The sequence below is a fragment of the Equus przewalskii genome, chromosome 26 (assembly GCF_037783145.1).
Source record: "Equus przewalskii isolate Varuska chromosome 26, EquPr2, whole genome shotgun sequence".
In the NCBI taxonomy this organism is placed as follows: Eukaryota; Metazoa; Chordata; class Mammalia; order Perissodactyla; family Equidae; genus Equus; species Equus przewalskii.
In genome coordinates this window covers 7384281-7405452 of record NC_091856.1, presented here as the reverse complement: position 1 = coordinate 7405452, position 21172 = coordinate 7384281, and the positions used below count along the sequence as shown (strand labels likewise).

General features: G+C 39.3%; 1 protein-coding gene across 5 annotated transcripts in view; it reads right to left on the bottom strand.

The window, feature by feature from the left end:
• Positions 1 to 21172, bottom strand: part of PLPPR1 (phospholipid phosphatase related 1) — a 264088-nt gene that overhangs the window by 191361 nt on the left and 51555 nt on the right. Inside the window, exons 3-4 of one of the 5 annotated variants that reach the window (XM_070595295.1) lie at positions 4359 to 4474; positions 3379 to 3429 (exon numbers count right to left, since the gene is read on the bottom strand). The exons of 3 other annotated variants lie outside the window; for them this stretch is intronic. The gene's annotated coding sequence lies outside the window, so the exon portion shown is untranslated. Of the gene's footprint in view, positions 1 to 3378; positions 3430 to 4358; positions 4510 to 21172 lie in introns of all 5 variants that reach the window. One more of the 5 variants, XM_070595297.1, reaches the window with a different exon arrangement.

The following is a 21172-nucleotide window of genomic DNA, read 5'->3' as shown; positions in this document are numbered from 1 at the left end:
AAGAACTCTGGATTAGAGATGTAGATTTGAGAGTCATTAACACGTGGTAATTTAGACTACCAAGTAGAGGTAATCACCTATGGAGAGAGAGTAAAATTTTTTTAAAAGAAGAGGAGGAGAAATCGACCTACTACACAACCATGAAGAGCTCCAGAATTTAGGGGATGAGAGAGAAAAAGAAGCATGCAAAGTTGAGAAGGAGCAGCCAACAAGAAAGGAAGAAAACCGGAAAGGCACAGCCATGAAAAGCAAATTTAGAACATGTTTCAAGAAGGAAAGTTGGGTCATAAGTATGCATTACTATTGAAGAGGTCAAGGGAGGTAAAAACTGAGAAGTGAACATAACTCAAGGGGAAAGAGGCCACTGGCACTCTGGAAAGAACACATGCAGAGGAGTGGTGGCAGTAGAGGCCAGACTGTAGCGGGCTGAGGGGGGCTGAAGAAGATATAACAACCCATGAGGAAAAGCACGGTCTCAACAGAAATCAAACTGCGAGTACGTGCATGCATGCACACACATTTTTCATCTTTTAAATTGGCAAATATGAAATCATTTTTGCTTATTAAATTTTGCCCAGTCCTGATAAAGATACAGAGAAATAAAGATTCTCATACACTGATAAATACTATACACCTTGTGTTTTGGGTTGAATTATGTACTTCCTCAAAAAAAAAAAGCTAAGTTGAAGTACCAACCTCCAGTTCCCTAGCATGTGACCTTGTTTGGACCAAGGTCTTTGTAGATTTAACCAAATTAAGACGAGGTCATTAGGGTGGGCCCTCATCCAATGACTGGTGTCCTTATAAAAAAAGGAAATTTGGACATGGACACGCACAGTGGGAAGACTATGTAAAGAGACACAGGGAAAATGCCATGTAAAGATTGAAATTGTGAAGCCACAAAACAAAAAAGGACTGGGGCTTCCAGAAGCTAGAAGAATCAAGGAAGGATCGATCCTTCCTCTACAGTTTTCAGAGGGAGCATACCCCTGCCAACACCTTGATTTAGGACTTCAAGCCTCCAGAACTGTGAGACAATACAAACATGTGTCACTTAACGATGGGGATATGTTTTAAGAAATGCATTGTTAGGTGATTTTGTAGTTGTGAGAACATCATAAAATTACCAAGCAAGAGTTCACCACCCAATATGCACAGAAGCCAATACTATGGCACACCAGCTTTTGGGGAGAGAACGGCTTTATTGTGAGACTGATCTGCAAGGAAACAGGAGGCATCAGCTCTCAGATGTGTCTCCCTGATCCAGGGATTGGGGAAAAATTTGTCGGATGAAGTGGAGGGCAGTCTGAAGTGTGGAAACAGATGATTGGAGGTAAGGGGAAGTGGGGTAATTTATGATCCGCACAAGTGTAGTCAAGCTTCATGGCTCTTCCTAGGAAGCATGCTCACAAAATGGTGGTGTTAGCATGATCTGAGGGTGGAGTTTTCAGCCCTTTGATGTCAGAAGTGTCACTCATCGGGTGTTTGCGCAGGCCCAGTTGATGGATTGTGGTCTCAACCGGCCTTAACTGGACAAGGGGGACTCTCAGATCCTGAAAAACAACTCAATTGCTCTGTTGATAAGATGTGGTCAGTTGAACTGGTCCTAGTAGGCCCTTGGTTACACTAGGGTAAACCTAGATGGTACAGCCTACTACACCTAGGCTACATGGTACCAATCTTACGGGACCACCATCGTATATGCAGTCCGTGGTGGACTAAACGTCCTTATGTGGTGCACGACTGTACATTTCTCTTGTTCTAAACCGCCTGGTTTGTGGTCCTTTGCTATGGCATCCCCAGCAAAGTGATACATCTTACAACAACCTTCTCCGAGGGAATTTTTGAAATACGTTTCAAATACTTTTAAAATATTAATTTTGACTCAATTTCTAGTGATTTTACTAATAAAATGACAAGAGACTGTTTAACAAGAAGGTACATGGCATTAAACTTATAATAATGGAAAATTAGGAACAACTTAAATCAAAAATAAGAAATTGGTTGATTAAATCATAGGTTCATAACCCGGAATATGATACCATGTGTTAAACACTATTCAAATGCTATTTTAGAAGAAAACTAATGATATGGATAAAATGTTCACACTACATTATTATGTGAAAACGCAAGTTACATTTGGTCCAATATTATTCCAAGTCTGTACTTCATGTGTGTACATAAATGATGATGTTGAGCATTAGAAGGGGAGCAGAATTTGCCACCCCAAAGCATGCCTCTTTGGCATAAGGATTATTTTAGGCTGATTAAAAAACAGCAGACACAAGGAAACGTCTGAAAACTGAGTAGAAGTTACCCTTTTGTAAGAGATAATCCACCTTTAAAAGGGAAGTCTGCATGTATAAGGGTGTCTCACTCTCTCTACGAGGAAGAGAAAGATGATTATGACCAAATCTCTAGAAACTCCTATCTATGGAGAAGGCAGAAACTTAAATCCCTGTAACAACCAAACTCTTGTTACTTGTTACTGTGCTTTTCCAGGTAACCTCACATTAACAGGGCTTTCTACACCACCCCAACATCTTTATCTTGTCATTAGCTAAAGATGGCATTTAAGGTGATGGCTTATGCCATTTGTTGGGGGAGTTTAAGTACTTAGTTTCCTAGGCATCTACCATGTATACAGGAGTATTGTTTTTTGTTGTTTGTGCCATTGAGTGGATGCTAACTCCTAGCGACCTTGTGTACAACAAAGTGGAACTCTGCCCAGTCTTTCTGTGACATCTTCTCACCTTCTGGTGCTATATCAGACAATGCTCTGCTGCTATTCACAGGGTTTTCATGGCCAATATTTTTGGAAGTGGGTAGTCAGGTCCTTTTTCCTAGTCTGTCTTAGTCTGGAAGCTCTGCTGAAACCTGTCCACCATGGGTGACCCTGCTGGTATTTGAAATACCAGTGGCATAGCCTTCAGCAACATAGCAACACACAGCCGCCACAGTATAACAACCGACAGATGGATGGTGTGGCTCCCTGACCAAGAAACCAACCCAGACCAAGCCAAATCTTAACCACCAGACCACTAGGGCTAGCTACAGAAAGTGTACATGTTATTAAAATTCTGTTTGTTTTTTCTCCTGTTACTCTATTATTACGGGGAGGGGGTGCCTCAGCCAAGAACCAAAAGGGTACAAGGAAAATTATTTTTCTTCCCCTACAAGAGCATTGGTGATTTTTATTTTCATCTTAATACTTTCCTGTTTTTCTGATCATCCCACAGTAAACGTGATCATGAAAATGCTAATAATATCTTTCAACAGATATATAACTAAGCTAATTTAGTCAATGATAATAATTTGGTTAACAAAAATAATTAACAATAATATTCTATATATCTATCTTCAAGCTCCATCACTTACATATGTGTTCTTAGGCAAGTCCCTTGAGTTTTTAAGCCTCATTTTAATCATCTGTAAAACAGGAATAAGAACTTTCACATTTAAGAATTGAAGAGATAATGGATATAATACATAATAGCACAATGCCTGGCAAATACTAAGTAGTCAATAAATGCTACATGCCTGTCCTTAGGATTAGTTTATTAGTAATCAGAGATCCATGCCAGCTTGCTAGGAAAGGCATATCCCTGTGGGTTTTAAATGTTCACTACTTGGAATCACTGTAAGGTGTCAAAATATTTGTTTCGTTAGCTGAGTACTAACATTCAGGGATCAGTAATCCAGCACAGCAAATTTGAGCAGCTCTTTTGTGTTCATACTATGACTTTCCTATAAAAGTTAAAATTTCAGTATACAGAAATTTCTAGAGAAGAAATAATAAAAGGCTAAACAGGTTAAGACGTTTGATTACTGTAAGATAAATGACAGCAAAATATCATTGCAACCATTTCCCATTGTAATCCTTGTGGTAATTTTCTCAAAGCATTTTACAAGATGAGAGCAATGCAAAATGTCTTTCTGCTCATATACAGCTCAACAATGAAAAATCGTATTGCTGATTACTTCAGATGGTCTGATACAATCATTGTGAAAATTAGCAGTTGTTCATATTATAGAACAAAATGCTGTGCTTTATAGAAAAAAGGGAATGAAACACAAGATGTGGATATTTGAGTTATTTTCACTTTTTACTGTATCCTCCCAATAATTGCATTTGCCTACCGAATGGCCTGACTCCTACAAGTGGAGAGCAGGCAGTAATTTCACAAGCAAGTAAACTCTTTGTTGGTCCTCAAAGTCACCTTCTTTAACTGGCTGCATGTGCAGTATTCTAGGAGCAATTCCTGGAAGTTCCTTGCTAACTCTAAATTCCATTAGTCATTTCATGGGGATTGGATGGTAGGATTGAAGGTAGGGGAAACTTAGATGCTTTTGCTCACCTTCCAAACTTTGCCAGTAAGGGTCCTCTTCTAATTCTTACGTGAAAAAGCCTAGGCATATTTATTCATGCAGTGTTGACAAAGCCTCTGCCACAAGCTTCTCTCTCTGCTTAGTGCTGGCATTTCAGAGAGACAGAGATGAACAAGACACCTGTTATTGATGAGGCAAATTTCAGATTGAAGGAGTAACAAGTTATTTCATTTGTGGAAGAACCATGTGCCTCAGAGAACAAGAATTAGACAATTCTGATGAAAATAGTATCAAATAGTTTCTCTCACTTGATGAATAGATTAGAGTCAATGTTTAGGAACACGGAACGGGTTAATTTCTCCCTCCCCACTTCCCAGATAATCTAGTATGTAAGACCTTAGAGAATTATTTAAATAAAATGTATTGACAGTCTACATTAGTGTAAATGTGGTTCCCTGTTCATTTTACCACATTTTCTGAGAACAAAGAACAAGTAAATTCAACCCAGTCTAAGCTGATTTCAGAGAGCCACTGAGGTGAGACGTAGAGTGACAAAGCCAGAGTATATAAAAAGTGAAACCTGGAGTAAGACAAATATTTATCCTAGATTTACAAGAAGCACTTCTTTTGATAGAAATGGATGTGAGTTTTTAAATCTCTTTTTCTTTTTTCTTATGATTTCTGTGATTACCGGGTCTCCTAAGTTACATATATAGAGACTTTTAGTAGGAAACTGAAGATAAGGATGAGAAAAGACTAACAGAATGAATAAACACAGAAGAAAACAGGCATATCAAAGTACAATTTCAATTAAAAACTCTCTTTCTTGAATGAAGGGAGTGTCAGGGAAACTTCCTAGATTTTATAATTAATACGTGTCATCATAACAGAAATACATTCTTGAATGTTTTTGATTTGGGGAAGCCCTGTTTCTCACAAAATAATATTTAGATTAGTTATCAAAGCCTCTGAACATGATGCATATAGACTTTTTTGTGTGCTACATAGTCCAAGAAGGAGTGAGGGGACACACCTGTGGCTATTGGCCTATTATACATGACTCTGACCAAAGAGTATAAAGGCTATCCACACACTTGCATTCTATTCTGTGGCTCAAACCTCTGATAACAGCAACAAACCTTGGGTCAAAGTCTAAGATTTCTATGAGTGATGGTATGGTTGACATGCTGATGCATGGCCCAGATCACCCTTCGAGGGAGGAGTTATTGCCCAAGTCATGTGCAGAAAGTGCCTCCAGATGTCAAGACCTTCCGAGTCCCTTCAGCTGCAGAGAGCTACCTCACCTTGGGGCACACCTTTCCTGGAGTAGCCCACATCTGGTTACTGAGCAAGATGTGGCAAAAAGGCCTGGCCATGTTAATCAACCATAGAAGAACTTGATGGGAAATATCTGTTGTTCCAGAGCTCCCTGTGGGATTGGCTAAAACGTTGTCAGACAAATATGGCAGTTTGACTTCTTCCTCTGCCCAATCTTGCTTCGACAGTATTGATCCTAATAAACCTTTTGCACCCCAAATTCTGTCTTAATGACTGCTTTCAGAGAACCTAAGTGATGACATAGGGTTAAGTATACAAAAGTAAATATTCTCAGGTGTTCAAGAAGCTACATTAAAAAGAGTAGACAAATTAATATAATACATCATATTAATAGATTAAAAGACAAATGCCATATGATCAGCTTTTCAAAAAATCTAACACCATTTCATAATAAAAACATTCAACAAAAGAGAAAAAGAAGTGAACTTCCTCAACCTCATAAAAGGCATCTACAAAACACCCACAGCTAACATCATACTTAATGGTGACAGACTGCAAGTTGCCCCCTAAGATCAGGAATAAGACAAAGATGTCCACTCTCACTATTTCTATTGAACATTGTACTGAAGGTTCTAGCCAGGACAATTAGGCAAGAAAATGAAATAAAAGGCATCGAGTTGGAAAGGAAGAAGCAAGACTCTCTCTATTTGCAGATGACATGATCTTGCATATAGAAAATCCTAGAGAATCAACAAAAATACTATTATAATTAACAAATTCAGCAAGGTTGCAGAGTGCAAGATCAATATACAAAAATAAATTGGTTTCTATCCATTAGCAATGAACTATACAAAACTAGAATAAAGAAAATAATTTAATTTTCAATGGTATCAAAAAGAATAAAATATTTAAAAATAAATTTAACAAAAGAAGTGCAAAACATACACTCTGAAAACTAAAAAATATTATTGAAAGAAATTAAAGAAGATCTAAGTAAATGGAAAGACATCCCACATTTATTGATCAGAAGACTTAATATTGTTAAGATGGCAATACTCCCCAAGCTGCTTCAATGCAATCACTATCAAACACTATCGAAAGTCAATGATTAAGCAAAATAATTCAATGCAATCACCATCAAAATCCTAGGTGGCTTCTTTGCAGAAATTTATAAGCTGATCCTAAAATTCATATGGAAATGTAAGGGGCCCAGAATATCCACAACAATCTTGAATACAAAGAAGAAGCTGGAGAACACACATACTTCATGATTTCAAAACTTACTACAATGCTACAGAAATCAAGACAGTGTGGTACTGGCATAAGGATGAACATATAGATCAATAGAATAGAATTAAGAGTCCAGACACAAACCCTTATTTTATGGTCAATTATTTTTGACAAGGATGCCAAGGCTATTGAATAAAAAAAGAATAGTGTTTTCAATAAATGGTGCTGAAACAACTCAATATCCACAAGGCAAAGAATGAAGTTGGACTCCTTCCTCACACAATACAAAAAAAAAATTAACTAAAGATGAACCAAAGACCTAAATGTAAGAGCTAAATCTATAAAACTCTTAGAAGAAAATTTAGGAGTAAATCTTTATGAGCTTGGGTTAGGCAACACTTTCTTAGATATAACACCAAAAGCACAAGCAGCAAAAGAAAAAATAAATTGGGCATCATCAAAATTAAAAGCTTTTGTGCTTTAAAGAATAAGAAAATGAAAAGACAACCCACAGAATGGGAGAAAATATTTGCAAATCCTATAGCTGATAAGGTACTTGTATCCAGAACATATAAATAATTCTCAATAAAAAGACAACCCAGGGGCCAGCCCCATAGCCTAATCGGTAAGTTCAGTGCATTCTGCTTCACCAGCCTGGGCTCAGTTCCCAGACGTGGACCTACACCACTCATTGGCGGCCATGCTGTGGTAGCAACTCATACACAAAACATAGAAAAATTGGCACAGATGTTAGCTCAGGGTGAATCTTCCTTAGCAAAAGAAAAGATAAACCAATTTAAAAATGGACAAAATATCTGAATAGATATCTCTACAAAGAAGATATATAAATGGCCAATAAGCTCAACATTATTAGCCATTAGGGAAATGCATATCAAAAGCACAAAGAGATACCTCTTCACAACCATTAGTATGGCTACAATCAAAAAACAGACAAGGCGAGGATGTGGAGAAATCAGAACCTTCATATTTTCCTTCTGGGAATGTAAAATGGTATGGCTACTTTGGAAAACAGTTTGGTAGTTCCTCAAAAGGTTAAATATAAAGTTTCCACATGACCAACACTTCCATTCCTAGGTATATATGCAAGAGAAATTAAAACATATATCCACATAAAAACTTGTACATGAATGTTCATAGCACCATTATTCATAATTGCCAAACGGTGGCAACAATCCAAATGTCCATAATCTGATGAATGGATAAACAAAATGTGGTATATCCATACAATGGTCTATTTGGCAATAAAAAGAAATGAAGTATTCATATGTGTACAACATAGATGAACCTTGAAAACATGCTAAGTGAGAGAAGCTAGTCACAAAAGGAAGTACTGTATGATTTCATTTAAGTGAAATGTCCAGAATAGGCAAATCTAAAGAGATGGAAACTAGATTAGTGGTTTCTGGGCCTGAGGAATGGGACAGCTGGGGGAGAAGTGAGGAATAATTCTTACGGGTACATGGTATTTTGGGGAGTAATGATAATGTTCTATAATATATTGTGGTGATGGCTGCACAACTCTGTGAATACACTAAAAGTCATTGAATTATATACTATAAATGGATGAATTGTCTGGTATGTGAATTCTCTCTCAATAAAGCTGTTTCTTAAAAAACAGAGCTGGCGACATAAAGCATGCAAAATATTCACAGAATATATTCAGGATGTGTTACATGTCCTCTGATGCCAAGAAGGTAGCAATACTCTTAGAGTTCAGATCCAGATTAAGACAAAGCCAGGAGAGCTGTCCTGGTCCACCTCCAATGAGAGAAGAGAACCCCTCAGAAGCCAGAGTAATTTCTGGGGACAATTTTTAAAAAATGAATTTACTTTACAGATCAGCCACAAGCATCACCTCCTCCTTCTGAAAGCTAGTCTCAGCTTCCCCTCCTTTAAGGGACCTGTCTTTGACCTACTGAGGAATACCAGAATCTATTTTCCAGAAGCTTTCTGGCAAAAGTTCATTAATTACGGCTTTGCTTTCAGTTCCAAACAGGATCTGAACGTTTTTCCCTGTCAATTTTTTCCCCTGATTCCCATAGTCTCCTTTTGTTTTCTAATTTTGACCCCATCTGTTTGGTTTCCAGTCCCCATGTCCCTATGTTTAAGCTTATGAGTAGAGATGGCACAATGTGGCCCTGTGCACTGTGGATGGATCTCATCCTCTCCTTTTTGACTCTCCTCTACCTCCTTCATCTCCCTTACTGGCCGCACAGACAGCCCTGTGAATTAGTCAAGTCACTTTTAGTTACAAGTGGCAAAAACCCAAATTAACTAGCTCTGGCTAAAAGAGAAAGAGAAAGATCTTGGAAGGATATCCTAGAGTATCATTTTCTGTAACTGAAGAAACAGTTGAACAACCAAATTGCAGGAAAAGTACCACTGGGCCTCAGGGACCATTGGAACTGGGGACATGAATGCCATCTGGACTTTCGCTCACTCTTCCTCTTGTCTCTGCTTCTCTCTGTGAGCCTAGTCCATTCTCACTAAGGTGGCATCCTTCACAGCAGGAGACCATGGCCATCAGTAGTTCCTAAGCCTCCATATCAAAGTTTCCATATCACAGGGGAAAAGATCCTATGTTTTAATTTTAATATTAAAAATCATAGAGAAAACACCTTATTGGCCAAGAAATTAGAAAATATCTAGCCCATGAGTTGCAAAGTAATGCCAGACCTAATTCAGCCCAGAGAGAGGTTCTGCTTATATAGCAAGGAATTTATTGTTAATGCGGCTTAAATGGAACATCTTTAGATAGGGTATGTACTCTCCAGTTGGCCTCAGGCCCTGTCATACTCATCAGTGTCATGCTGCATGGCTCTCCCTGAAAGAATTTGAGTTTGTGGACAAATCTAGACTGCATTTCTTAAGGACAAGCACTTTTCGTTTCCCTATGCTCAGTACCCAGCCCAGTACCTGCAAACAGTGTCCCAAAGAAAGCCTTGAAGCAAAAAATTGAATTGAACTGTAAAAAGGCCAATGGGGCACTGCAAAGTCAATATTCTGCACTAGAAAAAAATGACTCTCTCTGTGAAGCTCTGATTTTCCACCTTTTTCTTTACTAACAAAAATTGGATATTTTACTTTCTTCCCTGCAAACTGAGTATAATAATAGCACCAACCTCATAGGGTATTTTGTTGATTAAAGAAAATAAAACACTTGGTTGTTGGCATCTACAGAGTGGCATTCAATAAAATAAGTCGTCGTCGTCATCATCATCATCATCGCCACTCTGCTTTCACCTTAACACACCCCATCCATATAGATTTAGTGACGTACAACAAAGTTTTAGTCCTTTTCTCCCATTGATAGGGATTTGTCACCATGTACCTTGCTAGGCACAGCATCCCCAACTCATCCAGGTCCTGGAATTTAGAAAAGAGAATAGACCCTAGCAGGTCTCAAAGGCATAGCACAGACTATGTTGCTCCTCCAAGAACTGGAACCACCTGAACATTTCTAACAGCTTTTCCCTGTTTAAACAGCCTCCAGGCATCCAATACAGGAAGCTCAGAGTCAAAGTCCCGCTGTGTACAAAGCTTAGAATAGGCTTCATTACTGTGACTGTGGAGAACTCCTTTAAAACCAGCTATTCAAGGCAAACACAATTTATCTTCTATGTTCCTCAGTTATTAGATCTACAGATTGGGAGGACATTAAAACTGCATCCTCCTTATGGACAAGCTGTAAAGATTAATTAGGTGATATGAGCCAAGTGGCGTTCTCTTGAGATTTACAAATAAATATACTCATGTTATTACGAGGCTTGGAAATATTCTTTTTCTCTATTATTTAAGATAATGAATCTGCACATTAATAAGTAAACAGATGAAGGGATAGACCTTTGTATTCAACATGGCATTTCTCAATTAAACCTTCTTCTTGAAAATAGATAATGGACCTGTACTGAGGATGCTGCATGGTGGGCAATCTCCCGTCTTCAGGGGCCACTTCTTTATAGTGTGGATGCAGTCTTCAATATCATTTTGATTCAATCTTTTATTAAAGATCTGCCTTGAGTAGGCCATTGATTTTTGCTAGTCCCTGGAGTCAATGTTTAAAGGAGGCTTCATCACATTTACTTTAAGAGGTTCTTGCTCCTTTATGAAGTGGATTTGATTTGATACACAGGAAAAAGAAAAAGGCTTCATTTACTAAGTGCTATTCTTTTCACAGTCGATTTCGCATTACTTTTTTTTTTTTTTTTTTTTTTAATGCAGGAAACCTGGTTCTGAATCATGGATTCTTTGAATCCTGTTTATTTTCCTAGTTCAACTCTTTTTTTTTTTTTTTTTTGAGGAAGATTAGCCCTGAGTTAACATCTGTCACCAATCTTCCTCTTTTTGCTGAGGAAGACTAACCCTGAGCTAACATCCACGCCCATCTTCCTCTACTTTATATGTGGGACAGCTGCCACAGCATGGCTTGACAAGCGGTGCCATGTCCGCACCCAGGATCGGAACCGGCAAACCCCGGGCCACCAAAGTGGAATGTGCGAACTTAACTGCTGCACCACAGGGCTGGCCCCTCTTTTTTTTTTTAATACTCTCTCCAGATCTGAAGATGTATCAGCTAGAAGGTTTGAAAATTCTGATAATTTTCCATGTCCTTATTACTCCGTACAACTACTCATGTGACTATTTGGATATTTTAAAATATTTTAGTTAAAAATTATATATTTAATGGTTTTTATTGCTCTATTGGGATTCTCTCAATAGTATCACTGTTCACTGCCTGTTGAAGTTGGACACAGGCAAGGAATAAGTGTTCTTGTGAGTGGGACTACAGAATAGTCAATCTTTACTGAGCCTCTTCCTCAAGCCTGACAAGGACGTCCAGGGTGTGATAAGGCAAATTCTAGGGAGAACTAGTGGACATTCCATAAAGCAGGATTCATTGTCCAGTCTGTGCTGTGGAACCAAGATGATACAGGTCTTCCAGTAGACTCTGCAGGAGAAGCAGCTGAGCTCACCCGTCTTTGCTCACTTCTGAAACACCTTTTTCGCCGTTTTCTCCCTTCTGACAATCCCACTCTTTCTTCGAACAGTAGCAACAGTAACAATAATCATGGCGATGACAGAAGCTGACAGTGGGTGATGTGCTGGGCAGTTGGCTTATATTTGCTCACATGATCCTCACAGCAGTCCATAGCAGAGCACTAGCATCATCCTCATTTTACAAATAAGGAGGCTGAGATTTAGAGAGATTAACTTGTTTCATCAAAGCCACTCACACACATTTGGACCCAGATCTGTCTCACTCCAAAACCCATTTTCTTTACTCCCATAAAACACTGCCTCTAGAAACATGAGAATTAGAAAAACCTGGCCAAATAAATATATCAGTGCTGTCCTTCCAAATTCAAAACCCAGAAAAGGCAAGGAGTGGCCAAGCTTCCAGCACAAAGTAGTAAATGACAACTTTATTTTCTTGAGTTTGACCTTGCAGTTCAACATAAATCCAATCTGATTTCATGGCATGGCAAGGAGGGCTTTCTCCCTGCAGCACTGGTTTCACAATGCGCAGTAACACACGCACCTCAAGGGAGCCTCGCAAGGGTGAACACCATGCTAAAATTCGTAATCTCATTCTTGAAAAACACAAGAGCTTTCCTGCTCACTCCAACACCCCAACCCTCAACATAAAAAAAAATACAAAAAATATCCAGTGAAATTATGTTGTAACTAATGTGAAGGACAACAGAGAAGAAAAATAAAAGGCAGAAAAGGTTAACCAAAGAACTCTGAGAAAGTAGAGGGGTAATCAGCCACCACTTTTCCAAGAAGAAATTGGAAGATATGTTACTAATGGGTAAGTTGTATGTGGCAAGTGTTTTTCATAGCAGCTGCTAGAGCCCCTCCTCCCTCAACAGTCTTCACTGAGTCACTGCCCATCTGGCAGCAGCTATACCCACCACTCTCAAAAATGATGTCCAGGCACTATTTGGATGTAAGTGATTTGATATCAGGGACAACTCTGCAACATTCAAATATGCATCAGTGAGAGCACTGCATTTGCTTAAAATTGCATATATTTCTTAATCTAGACAAAGAGAAGAGTGTGCTTGCTCCTACACTAATTGCTGTGCCTTACAAAGGCACTGCCAGCCAAGTTCAGATCCACGCTTATGCTCCCAGCTCTTTGTCAATTCAGCTACTCACAAGCTTCAGTGGATTCCCCTGATAATGCGTTTCAACATCCCACACAGTCAGGAGATTTATTCTATTATCTAATCTCCATTCCTCTTTCTGAAATTTAAATACATCCCTGTTCACCTTATCGTAAGCAGAAACAGAATTGGACCACGTCGATACGTAATACAGAGAGAAAAAAATTAAATCTGAACTTACTGTAGCTATTTCTGCTTTCTAATGGGGAAGTGTATAGAGATGCTGTAATTTATATAACTCTATACTCCTTCCAACCCAATTCAGAGACTTAGAGGGAAGGAAGGAAGTTTGAATGCACTTCTGATTTGAAATGGTGAATTAAACACACGCATTTAGTTCTGATCCTCTCAGACCCCATTAAATCTCAAGTAACGTATTTTTTTAATGCATGAACTCACAAAGGAAAATGGAAGAGGAGACAAAAAATCAAAACGTTGAGGGCTAGAAAGTGCATAGGTGGGTGGTAGCTGACTTAGGAGACCCAAAAAAGCAAAATTCTAAATCAGCAGCAGAGAAACGCAAGAAGCAATCTGCTTTACATCGCAGAACTCCCAGTGGGCTCAGGAGTCAATGGCACCAAATACTTCAGGAAGAGGTAGAGAAGATGAGGCTGACAACAGGAAGATTTGTTCAAAGGCTGTTTAAGAGGCAATTGGCTCCCCAAAGTCTTTTCCCATTGTTCTTCCCCCATCTTGGCAGAAACCTAGAGTTTTATTCTTGGGAAAGGAAACAGAGGGTCTCTGAACTGGGGGACCCCAGCTGAGAGTTGAGCCTGATACCTAAAACAATGGAATTACAGAGTATTTGCATACTGCATGTTCAGATCTCAGCTCTTTTTCACATCCACTCAGCTCCCAGAGGTTGGCAGACACGTGATTGGAAGAGTCTTCTCTGAGGATTGCAACCAAAAAGAAACTTCTAAAACTATTGACACCAGAAGTGCCCCAAGAAACGAGTCCAACCAATCACCCTACAGTGAAGACCAGAGTCAACAAGTCTCCTCAAGTGCCCAGAGCTTCCAAATAGCTTCACATTAAAAAATAAAATCGAACCACCAGATAAAACAGAGAAAATGGAAGAGAAGAAATCATCAGTGAAATAATTCAAGAAAATTTCCTACACATGAAAGATATGAATCTAAGATGTAAAGTTCTGACCAGCATAATGGGTGAAAATAAACCCTCACCAAGGCTATCACAGTGAAATTTCAGAATTTTAGGGACCAAGAAAAGACACTAAAGACTCCCAGAGAGAAAAAAATATGTTTTCATATAAAGAATGAAGAATCTGAATGACACTGGAAATGAGAAGACAATGGAACAATGCCTTCAAATGCTAAGGAAAACGTGATTTTTAATCTTGAAATCTTTATATGCCCAACTATCATTATTTAGTGTGAACATAAAAGAGAGACAATTTCAGACATGAAAATGCTAAACAACAAAACCAAAAAACCTTAGTCTCATGCACCATTTTTAAGAAAGTGAGGGATGTGCTCCAGCAAAACGAAAGAGTAAAGTAAGAAAGTGGGAATCATGAGATTCAGGACAGAGGATTCTACACAGGAAAGCAGAGAAGAGCACCCTCAGGTTGTCAGTGGAGAGTGATGGGAAGATGAAATGTGTCCAGCCTGCCTAGAGAGCCAGTAGACCAGACTGGGGTAGGTCAGAAGACCCTAGGAGAGATTTCTACAAGAACATAAGATGGAAAGCTTCCCTAATGAGTAAGAAAATATCAAGAGGAAATTTACTCCAAAACAAAGAAAGTAGATGCCTTTGGGGAATAGAAGTGGCGGGCATCCTGTAAGACTCCCAAGGAGAGAGGGGGCATGAGCATGAATGGAAAGAGTGGCTTTCTCTCACAATGTCTGTGAGATCTGGAGAAATAGAGGCAGCATTTCTTTGGACTTAGTGTATCTGCCTGTGGCACCAACAGGGAGTGTGGGATTTGAGCCTTCAGTGCAACAATCTTAGCATTAGCCCTACAAGGATGCTGGCACAGAGCCAGAGAGCATATTACAAAAGGTAATACCTCCAGTAATGGGAGGCGGCATAGGTATACCTGCGGTAGTTGTGGCACAAATAACACACCCTCATATAACTCTAGTAGGCATATCACAGGAAGAAAGGGAAGTAGAGAAGAAGCAAAGGGAAAATGGCAGATGTAAGTGGTGGCTGAGAGGATTTGTTCTAGAACACTCTTGGATCATCACTTAGAGAGTCCATAAATATCCAGAGGGATTTAATGGTAGGAAGATTAAGTTCCCATTCTAGGAAACATGTTTTACACACACACAAACCCTACCAAATCCAGGCTGACATCCAGAATAAAACAGACAACTAAGATATAAATTTATAACTGTCCTAATTATATTTCATTGCTAAAGCCAATTGTTTGTTTCAACTAGAAAACCTGCCCTACTTAAGACATTAGTATCCAAAGACAATTAATAATGGGTTTGCATTTCCACAAGTGTGCTTGAATTTCCATTATCTGACATCTCACAGTAGGGAATTACTCTTTGCATTTTCAGGTAGACATCTGGAATTCAGGCATGAGATTGAACACAATTATCCTTCACAATAAAAGTAAACAGAGCTCAGCATGAATCTGCTAACTGTTCGTTCCTGCTGAGCTACAATTTTTAGTCAGAATAGATACATAAAAGAGTAAGTACCAATCTGTCCATTCTTCTCGCAAAGGCCAAAGTTATCTTCTCGAAGCCTAAATCACATTATTCTCCTCTTCTGTTTACAGCCTTCCAGTGGAGAATAAAGCTCAAATTCCTGATCATGGCAAACAAGGCTCCAGATCAGGGGGCCTTGAACTTGAGCACACACGACCAGGAGGCGTGGTAAAAACTCAGATTGCTAGTCCCCACCCGAGAGACTCTAATTCAGTAGATCTGAGATGGGGCCTGAGAATTTGCATTACTCACAGATTCCCTGGCCATGCTGATGCTGCTGGTCCAGGGACTGACTTTGAGAACTACTGCTCTACCTGCTCAGGCCCCCATCAATTCTCTAGCTTCATCCCCTAATACTCTCCCTCTAGCACACTATGTTCCAGCCACACTGGCCTTCTTTCTGACCCTCAATACCTCACACTTGTTCCTGTTCAGGATCTTTGCACTTACTGTTCCCTCTGCCTAAATTAGTTCTCTTCCTGATCTTCATCTTCCCAGAAGGGCCTTCTTAACCACCCCAGCTAAAGGAACTCTGCTCCTGACTGCTCTCTATCTATACCGTTGTCCTATTTCAATTTCTTCTCACTGGCACCTAGCTCCATCTGAAGGTAGGCTGTAATTATTTGTTCTTTATCTGTCTCCCCTACAGAGAGTAAGTTTCAGGTGGGCAGGGACTTCCTCTGGCTCTCTGGTTTATCTGCAGCATTTGGAGGTAAGTGAAAAATAATTTTTGGATGAACAAATAAATGTGGGGAGGAGACCAGATCTCCTGGTTGAATTTCCTAGTCACAAGAGGACTTCCATCACTGGCCAGAGAGGCAACTAACCATGCTACATCCATTGGTCTCTTTCCATCACTCCCATCCAAGAACCTTTTGTTCCCCACATCATCTGTAATTAGAAAATTTATTCCACACGTCATTTGTAATTAGAAAATTAGACCCGAAGGTATAATTTAGTACAAAGCTGGTGGAATGTGAGTTCTGCTAAGCAGGGATATAGAAACATTAGTTAGCCTTATTCTAACAAAGATAATCAAGCTATTTTATAAAAAGGGGAATGATGTCGTAAGCAAATTAAACAATTTTAAAATGAAGCAGAATTAAAATTTATTTTGATGTGCAGCTGTATCTGTGACCCCAGGCGTATGACCCTGACAAACCCCAAAACTGCAAATCCGTAAAAGGAAATAGCGATTTTCAAGATTTTTTTTAATGTTGTTAGAGCCATTTGAATAACTCAGATTTCAAATTAAATGAAAACACTTAACAATCACTTCTCTTGGACACTGGATTATTTAACAACTGTCTGTTCTCCACCTCTTACAAAAATCTTAATTTTTACAGCACTCATTTGGGTGGTTTCTCACAACTGTTGGCCATGAAAGTTTATTTGCAGGAGACACACGCTTAACGTTTGGTTCCAATTCTCTGGCTCACAGTAAGTGATCTCCTTTAATTTCTCTTGGTTGGGAAGGGAAGCAAAACACTGCACTTTAGAATCAGGTCACTGTTGGGGGTTTTTAAATGGCACTTCATAAAGTTGTATCCATAATCCTTCTCTTTCGTAGTCATTGTACTGAATGCATTTCTATCATGTGGACTTTGTAATGATAATTAAACTTTGATAATTAGCCCAACACTTGGTCGCACTCAGTATACAAACATACTCACCCTTCTCTTGCTGTTCTGCTAAACCTCGCAGAATACTTACCACATAGTGATGTTCAGCGGGTACTTAATGAATGAAGGACCAACATAGCAATCAAAGAGAACAGGAGCATAAAGTCATATTGAGAGAAAGGAAATCTGTTTTCCTTATGGCCTGTACTGTCCCATAATCTCAGAGAAAATATATTCTTTAAGGATAGACAGAGCCTTGATGTTTGTTCAAAGAGAGGAACATTTGTGGACCTGTTACCACAAATGGGCTATCATTTGATGTGGCAAAATAGTCATTAATTAGCTGGGTTATCTTGGGCAAGCTGCTTCATCTCTCTGCACCTGACTTTTCTTTTGGGGGAAAATTAGGGAGTTAAGACAATTAATGAGATCCAAAATTCCAGGCTCAAATATTTGATCCATTTCTAATCACTCCTTCTAGGAAAAAGGAAAAAATGCGACATCCCAACAACATACTTGATTTCTAGAAAAGCTAATCACCTAACCTGAAATGTAAGTGAGCATCCACAAACCATGAAGCTAATGTCTTGCATTTTATCGATCCGCAAAGACACTGGTTGCCATGTTCACTTTGCCTGATGCATCAGTACACCGCCTAGAACATCACAACTGAACAAAGAGTTGAAGCCTCAGAGCCACAGTGTGTTCCCAGGGCAAGGCCTGGAATCATACTTCATTTTCAGCCTCTTTCCTAGCTTCATTTCTTTGGGACAGAAATTATACAGGTGACCCCAAGATCTTTTCCTTTCATATTTTGAGATTTTTATGACGTATGTGTTTAGCATATCATCACATGATAATAGGATATTAATATTCATGGTTTCATCTTCTTTCTCCATAAAACAGATTCATACAGATTAGCACCATCTGCCTCAGTGTAGATACACAAATATGAGCAGGGCGTGGAAATCCATGTATGGAACAACTTAACTCAGAGGGAGTGAAACAGATCAATCTACTTTCATTCTTCAAGCTGAACACATTGTAAAAATTAAGCAAAACAAAAGTCAAGTGTGACAAGGATTTTAATTGGAGATTATGGTAGATTGCCATCATCAAAGCCCAGAGGAAACGACATGGCTAATCTTATTAAGGTTATCTGGGTATTCGCAACAACCAGCCCCAAGAAACCCATGGTTCTACAATCAATTTCTCCGTCAAGGGAACTTAGTTTATTCAGGCTAATGAACTGAAGGAAGACATGGGACTGGAAATAACATCTAAGCAGTTTTTTAACAGAAAATGTAAATGATCCAGGTTGCACATAAACCAATAGGTTGGTTCATTCTTAATGAAACATGCAAATTTTCCTTTGCATGTGGCCCTGAGAAGTTGCCAATTGAAGAGAGCCTTTTCCCTGATTAGTGGCTCTTTGCATAACACCCTTCACGACATAGTCATTGAAATGAACCACACGCTGTGCACAGCTGCCTCAATTTGTGCAATAGATCTGCCGCAAAGGAAATCTCAGCTGAGAATCCTGTATTGGTGAGCTACTACTGAATTGGAAGTTCCTTTGAGAAATAAATTAGACTTTTAAAGTATCACCATGCTATACAAACACGCTACGATTTATCTGACCTAGCCCCATTCCTCCATAACTATCTTTGTTATATCCACATGATTATAGTGGCTACTTTTTATTTTCTAGAACTAAACATTGTGCTAGGTATGTTACCTATATTTTATCCCTCAATCTTCAGAACAATCTGTCAAGGTAGATACAAATAAGCAAAGGACCAGGTTTTTCCCATTGTGTTCATACATTGTTTTGTTGTTAGTGCTGAGTCGATTCCAACTCCTAGCGACCCTGTGTACAGCAGAGTGGAGCCCCGCTCGGTCTCTTTGTGCCATCCTTTCACCTTCCAGCCTCTCACCTTCTGGCGCTCTATCAGACAATGCTCTGCTGCTACTCACAGGGTTTTCATGGCCAACTTTTTCAGAAGTGGGTGGCCAGGTCCTTCTTCCTAGTCTGGAAGCTCAATTGAAACCTGTTCACCATGGGTGACCCTGCTGGTTTTTGAAATACCAGTGGCATAGCTTTCAGCATCACAGCAACACACCACCACCCCAGGGTGACAACCAACAGACAGGTGGTGTTTTTTCCTGACTGGGAAACAAACCTGGGCCATGGTGCTCCAGACCACCAGGGCAATGCCCTGATAATAATGCATTGTTTATCCCTTAGTAAGCCAATGAGTATTCCTAAACCTCATAGATTTGGATGCATGCTTTCTTAAACTTTTAACTAATAGTACACATGAATGGTGACATTATTTTCTTTAATAAAACATAAGAATAAAAAGCTTTCATATCGATGCAAGAGCTTCTAAACTTCTCTGTGAATCTTCTCATGAGTTGCTACAATATTCTTTTTCTCCTCAAATAGAAAGCATCCGGCAAATATTAACATACAATTTCAATGGCCTGTGATACAAACCTCTTTTTATTGGTGGCAATTACATCTGGAAAATGTATCCTTTGCCCACACACTCCCCCCATCCAATGTCTAATCAGTAGCAATTTACTGTCAATTCTACTTTCCCAATATCTATTGAATGCATATCATCCTCTCTATTCTCTCAATCTTTATTATGTCTCATCTTCATTACTACAGCAGAGCCTGACTAGCCATACACCAAACCAGTTCCCTTTTTCTCTGGGCACACAGCTAGACTATATTCCCAGCCTGCCTTACAGCTAGCTCAAGCCATGTGATTGCATTCTGGCTAATGGAATGCATGTGCAAGTGTTGTCTGCTCCTTCTGGATGGCCCACAGAACCCTCTCGAGAACATCTATCTTCCTTCCTCTTTTGCAAACCATGAGCTGAATGGAGGAGACTCCAAAGACCTAGAGGATGGCTAAGCCACAACATCTAAGAAGGCTGAGGGCTTCAGTCACAGTTTAGAGGAGCGCTATCTGTCTATATGAGCCACGTAACCAGGAACACCTGCAGTGGACTCTTGCAAAAACCAAATGCAAACTTTCATGGTGTTGACACTAAAATATAGGGATTATTTGACAGTAGATAGCCTATCTGACTAATACTCTACTCGAATAGCCTCTTTTCCCAGGTTCTCTGTACTGAAATCCTGGTTATCTTCCCAAACACCACTTTGCAACCATCACCCCCATTAAAACATGATTCATAGATGTACTGAATAGACACACGCTGAGCACCTATTACAGTTCAGGCTAATTTCTCACAGAAGCTTACACTTGAAAACCCTTCACCTGGCTTTCAGGGGGCTTCATTTGCTTCTGAAAGTTTGCCTCTCACTACACATCACCCCCATGTCTCTAAATTCCTGACAATCTAGTGATTTGCTATTCATGACATATGATTTGGATTTTTTTTTTTTTTTGCCTCCGCATTTTTGATTCCTTTGTCCTGTTTCTAAACCTTATGTTTCCCGTAAGTTCCGGTGTAAACACTACCATTACCAGAAAGTTGCATTTCCCTGAACTCCCAGCTGAAAACAATCTCTTTGGGTGTCTCTTAGTGTCTCTCTCTCATTCTTCCTCTAAGTCCCACAGCGCCTTATCTGTTTCTCTTTAAAAATTCTGCATGTTCAGGGAGATGGGTCCACCTCTGCTTTATTCATCACTGTATCCCTTGGAGCTAGCACCATGCCTGACACATAGTAGGTACTTTTATGAATGAATATCACTCATTGGGGCTTAGCATAGTGATAGCAGTTGAATATATATGGTTGTGAAATTCAAATTTCCTCCAGGTTATATCAGTCTAGATTTTAATACTTTGCAGTAGC